The 6,209-nt window shown below is 41.1% G+C and overlaps 1 pseudogene; it reads left to right on the forward strand.

Annotated features, from left to right (window-relative positions):
* The first annotated feature begins 5,109 nt into the window (after nucleotides 1-5,109).
* Nucleotides 5,110-5,931, forward strand: LOC130851851 (40S ribosomal protein SA-like; annotated as a pseudogene).
* The last annotated feature ends 278 nt before the right edge of the window (nucleotides 5,932-6,209 follow it).

The raw sequence follows: 6,209 nt of genomic DNA on the forward strand, positions 1-6,209 counted from the left end.
TGGCACACCTTCACTTCTACTGGTCACACAGACCAACTCTGGTGTCATGTGTGTGACTACACAAGGATGTGAATACTAGGAGCCAAAACTCATTGGGAGTCATCTTGGAGAGTGACTACCACACCATCCTTCATTCAGTAATTTGTTTACACAATTCATTCTTTGTAAACATTCATTAAGCCCCCTTTATGTACGAGAAACTGTGTTAGATCCTGGAGATACAATAACCAAAATAGACATAGTTTCTACTCACGGAGACAAAGAAGTACCAGGTATTGAGGGTGATGAAAGCTACGTTAAAGAAGCTGATAGGATGCTTCAGAGCCTCCCATAGTATTTTGTATTTCCTCAGCATAGTTCTGGTGCTTGTTTGATTCCATGAGTGTAGGGAACATTATCATACCAAGTAATAATATACTCTCTCTTCCTCTGATGATCTTCATTTCCATTTCACCTTACTACACACTCCATGCAGCCCATGGAACTTTTCTTTATCTAAAGCCTCTTCACTTCCAAAAGCACTAATTTAAATAATCTATTATTTAATCACAGTTGATAATCCCAACTTCCTTATTTCATTAATTGTATTAGGATTGTGCTTCAACCCTATTACGATTTTTAGTCCACTTATCCCCATACTTTATTCACATCTGTCTCTTTCTCCTTCTTCCCTCCCCATCTTAGTTTCTACAATCCATCATTTTAAGTTTCCTTTTGCCAACATCCCCAATTCACTTCCCCTTGTTTTGCAAAACTTCCAACTAGGAAGAACCCAATTATCTGATTTACTTATGCCTTTAGGTGACAGCTAGAGCACTTCAAGAAAATTCAAACCTGGATAAATGGGTTTCACTAGAAATTTATAACATCCAACTCAAGTGTATCTCGAGTATGCCAGAAACCTTATCTCATTTTCCAAGTCAGCTCGTTTTTCCACTATATACCATAATGATTCCATTTCTCTTCCACTCTCCTTAAGTATCTGACCCATCTCCACCTTAACACCTTCAACTCTCAGCAGAAAAGTTCCAAAGAGGAAATAGAAGCCACCATCTGGAGCTGCCTTAACTTCCGTCCACTATATTTCCAAACATAATTCTAGCTGCACCCATTCTGTCTTCCATCTCTCTTCATTTAGTGAAGGAAATGCACTGCCCTGTTCCCATCAAAGACTAATACTGCTAGGAGATTACATCCTCAGTCTAGGGCCACACATCAATGATCACACATATCTTTTCTCACCTGGCTTTTTTGTTTCTTCTATCAGATGCTCTTTCTGACACACTTTGAATGACAAATTGTAAGTTTGTATCTCTATCCTGATATTTCCTCTGCCTTCCAAAAACCTACTTTAACTATCTGCCTGGGTGTTCTATAGGTATCTCACACTGATCTTCTGATCTTATTTCCTATACCCTCCTCTCCTCCATTATATTCCTCATTTGAATATATGGATCTATCATCTGCCTAGTTGCTCACTCCAAAAGACCTAAAATCTTTTTTGAGACTTCTTTTCTCCTTAGCCCCTAACTCCCATTGATTTACCTTCATATATTTTGAATATATTCTAACCATCTCTATTAATACCACCCTAAGTCATTTCTTGCTTTCCACATTCATTATTTTCCTCCCTAAATGATTCTCTGAAAACCAAGATTTAAATAAGATTGTGGAAGGCTTCTACTTTCAGTAATGACAGATGAACTGGAGCCAGACTTGCTCTCTTGCCATAAATACATACTAGTCAAAATATAGGAAGCAATTGTTTTTATTTTTTATTTATTTATTTTTAAAGTTTATTTTATTTTTGGCTGTGTTGGGTCTTAGTTGCGGCAAGCACACAGGATCTTTCGTTGAGGTGCATGGGCTCTTCGCTGCGGCAGGGGGGCTTCTTTCTAGTTGTGGCATGCAGGCTCCAGAGCACGTGGGCTCTGTGGTTTGAAGCACACAGGCTCAGTAGTTGTGTTGTGCGGGCTTAGTTGCCCCTTGGCATGTGGGATCTTAGTTCCCTGATCAGGGACTGAACCGACATCCCCTACATTGGAAGGTGGATTCTTTACTGCTGGACCACCAGGGAAGTCCTGAAGCAATTATTTTTAGATATAGAACAATATATAGCATGACACTGTGACCTCTGACATAAGGACAACGAACTAGCCCTACCATAATCCTGGTTTTCTGTCTAGAAACATATTCTGGACCACAGTGTAGGAGAAGAGTGTGGTGATCTTGTCGAGTTGGAAACCAGAGTTTTAGGAGGCTGAGTGGCCAGAACCTTAGGGGAAAATTATAGGAGAGAGGGGACCTCTTAAGAGAAAGTGCTCTAGAAATCTGAATAAGAATTTACTTGAATCTGTGGGTTAAAATCAATGAGCCTGGGCAAAAAGAAAGAGAGAGCTATAAGCTGAAAATTCCCAGAGCTTCCCCAAGGCTGGGAGACATTCAAGGTTAATGATATAGAGCTGAGATACCTTGACTATTTGTAGTATTCAGTAGAGATTCCAAAAGTCATATTTTACTAGTAATGTTAACCTATCCCCCGAATAAAGGCTGGCTCTAGACCCACTCTAGCCAAGTAAGAAACAAACCTCACCAATGGAAAGTGCAATGCGTAATGTGAGTATATAACAAGGCTGCCTAACCTCATCTGAGGGGACTAGAAAATCTTTCCCGGGGACATGATTGAAACTGAAACTTAAATGCTAAGTTAGAGTTAGCAAATTGCAGAGGTGGGAGGAGAACTGGACATTCCAGCACAAGCAAAGGCTTGGAGGCAAAGACGACTCAGGTGAATATAAGAATTGAAAGAAGAGCGTGTCTAGAGCATGGGGAGTGATGTGAAGGTGATCCATGCTGACACTAGGGAAACTGGCAATGGCTATAGAATTTAAGGTCTCAGAGATAATATTATGGAGTTTATCATTTCACACTGTGCCGTAGTTGCTTCTCTTACTCTCTGGGTGCTGGTGACTCCAGGCAACTTCTCCCAGTAATCACGAATGAGACAAGGGGAGAGAGAGACAGGACAAAAGGGATATGGAAGAAAGAGGGAAGAAAACACAAAGGCTGTGGGAGCAGCTTAGACATGGAGGAAATGCTAAGAAAGAAAAAAATAGGCTCTCACTATATTCCATAATTTTTAAATAATAATAATTGAGAAAATTAATTATGACTAGAATATCAAATAAATGAAGGACAATAAATTTCAGCACAGAGTGACCTTTATTAATTTGTTCACATGAACTAAATATTTAAGGTGAAAATGATAGAAAGTCATCAAGTAGAAACAGAATGTTAGTTCCAAAGACTGCCATCATCAGTGAGTACCAAGAAACAGATGATAGGTTTTCTCTCTTCAAAATACGAGGGTGAGTCAAAAATTATCCCCACTCCAGTTATATTAAAACTTCTGTTGGCTGGACTGTCTTATCAGCACTTTCCATTCTAGGCTACTTTTTCCCCAGTCACTGCTGTGTGGGTGTGAACATGTTACATCAGTTCATTTGTAACTGCGGTGTGAGCAAAAATGAATGCCCTCTTGTGATCTGCATGAAAGAAGAGCAGCATGCAGTGATGCATATCTTGTGGTCTGAGGGTGTACCTGGTGCCGTTATTTATTGAAGACTTTGTGTACAGTATGGAGAAAGTGTTTTGTCGAGAAGAAGTGTGTATGAATGGACAGAGATGCTCACTGAAGAGCTGAAGCCTAAACTTCGGATTAAACACGGAAGACTGCTATCCAAGGGCATTGTGATCTTGCATGACAATGCACGTCCTCACACTTCTGCCCACACTGTTGACACACTTCGTTTTGAGGTGTTAAAGCATCCTCCCTATAGTCCTGATCTTGCTCCATTGAACTTTCACTTGTTTGGTCCCCTGAAAGCAACCCTACGAGGACAAAGATTCAGTTCTGATGAAGACGTGAAGACAGCGGTGCATCTGTGGCTCACAGCGCAGCCTAAAACATTTTTAAATGAGGGAATATGAAAGCTTGTTGACAGATGGATAAAGTGTATTAAAAAGCAAGGAGATTATGTTGAAAATGATATATTTGTGTTTTCTAAAAGTTAATTAAAATAAATTCTACAGCCATAGTGTGGATAATTTTTGACTCATCCTTCTGTTTTCGCTAACAGAAAATATTACAGTCTGTCAATGTCACAGAACAATAGAACCAGGACTTATGCTTCACAATGTATACAGCTAATTTTACGTTCAACACTTCTAGCATGTTTCTTACCATTTTATTTTCCCCAACTGTAAAACTGGGTGAACAGGATGGGTGATGGTGGCAAAGAAGTAACCATGTCCTTTTTGGAGATTTGAGTTTGAGGTGTCTGAATGGGACTTGAATATGTCAAAAGGCAAACACAGTTTTGGGATAGATTGAAAACAATATTGTAAAGATTTCTTATTTCCCCAGATTATAATAAATCGTCATGAGACAAAAAAAAGAACTATTTTTTGAAATCAGACAAGCCAAATTCTGACATTCATATGAAAAAAAAAAAGTTATTTAGGAGTAACCAAAAAAAAAAAATCTGAAAAAGAAGAATAATGATAACAAATTAATCTTACGTTATTAAATGTATTATAAAGCTACATTCATTTAATAATTTTGGTATTGACATAAAAATAGATAGATCAGTGGAATGGAATTAGAAATTCAGAATAGACTAAATACATATGGGAATTCAACACATAATGGAGACAGCATTTCTAATAAGTGGTTAGTTACCCAGTATAAGAAATTTAATTCTTGACAGTGGTGCCCACCAGCACCAGTGTCCGAGTAGTGGGGGCACCCCCCAGGGATGGTTGCTGTCAGTGTCCATATCCCCCGGTAAGCCTCAGCCACCCCGCCCCTCCCCCACCTCTCCAGGAGACTCTCCAAGACCAGCAGCTCACATCGAACACTAAGAGGCTATATAAATTCAGTGCTCTTCTGCTGCAGAAGAAGAGAAGTGAATATTGAAGAACAAATGTAATACCTGCTACAGCCAAGGCTCTCAAGATAAACGCAACGAAGCCTTTCCACGCTACCCAGAAAGGAGTCCAGAAGGCGTTGCTCTGGATTCTCATAATAACTTAAAGGGAAATGTCACAATGTCCTGAGCCCTTGATGTTCTGCAAATAAAGGAGCAGGGTGTCCTCAAATTTCTTGCAGCAGGAACCCACTTAGGTGGCACCAACTTTGATTTCCAAACAGAACAATCATCTACAAAAGGAAAGGTGATGGCATCTACCTCACAGATCTGAAGAGAACGGAGGAGGAGAGGCTTTGTGCCACCTGGCCGATGCCAGCATCATGTCCACCAGGAACACTTGCCAGGGAACTGTGTGTAGGTTTACTGCTGCCCCCACTACTCCCACTGCCAGCCGCTTCACTCCTGGAAATTTCACTGACCAGATCCAGCAGCCTTCCCGGAGTCTCGGCTTCCGGTGGCTCTGGATCCCAGGGCTGCCCACCAGCCTCTTACAGAGGTGTCTCACGCGAACCTGTCAGCCACCGCCCTGTGTAACACAGACTCTCCTCTGCGCCTTGCGGACGCCGCCGTCATCCCGGAACAACAACAGGAAGCTCCCTGGCGGTGAACGCTGGCCCCGGAAGTTGTGCGCAAGCGTGGCGCCATCTCCCTCTGGGATCAACCTGATCGCTACTTCCGCTGCGATGCTGAGGAGACAGAAGAGGAGAAGCAGGCTGCTGCTGGAAAGGCTGTGACCAAGGAGAAATTTCAGGGTGAAAGGACTGCTCCACTCCCAGACTTACAGCTGCTCCACCTGAGGTCACGTCTGAGGGTGCAGGTGCCCTCTGTGCCCAGCCAGCAGTTCCCTCCTGAGGAAGGAGCCTCAGCTTGGCCGCCATGGACACATCTGCAGCCCACACTGGCCACTGAATGGGTAGGAACAACCACTGAGTGGTCTTAAGCTGTTCTCCCACAAATTCTTAAACATGAAATGAAAATGTTTGACTGAAAATAAACAGTTTCTTTAAAATTAACCTACAAACAAACAAAAAAGAAATTCTTGGTTGACTAATGTGTATAGACAAAAATTACATCATAAAAGTATTAGATGAAATGATAATATAATTATTTTTTGATTTTGGAAATCAAGATCCCAAAACCTAGACTCTACCTAATGAAGCTAAGTACATTTAATATTAATATTGTTAGTTAATTGTTATGATTAGTAAGTGCCAGGAA

This window comes from Hippopotamus amphibius, chromosome 4, assembly GCF_030028045.1.
Source record: "Hippopotamus amphibius kiboko isolate mHipAmp2 chromosome 4, mHipAmp2.hap2, whole genome shotgun sequence".
In the NCBI taxonomy this organism is placed as follows: domain Eukaryota; kingdom Metazoa; phylum Chordata; class Mammalia; order Artiodactyla; family Hippopotamidae; genus Hippopotamus; species Hippopotamus amphibius.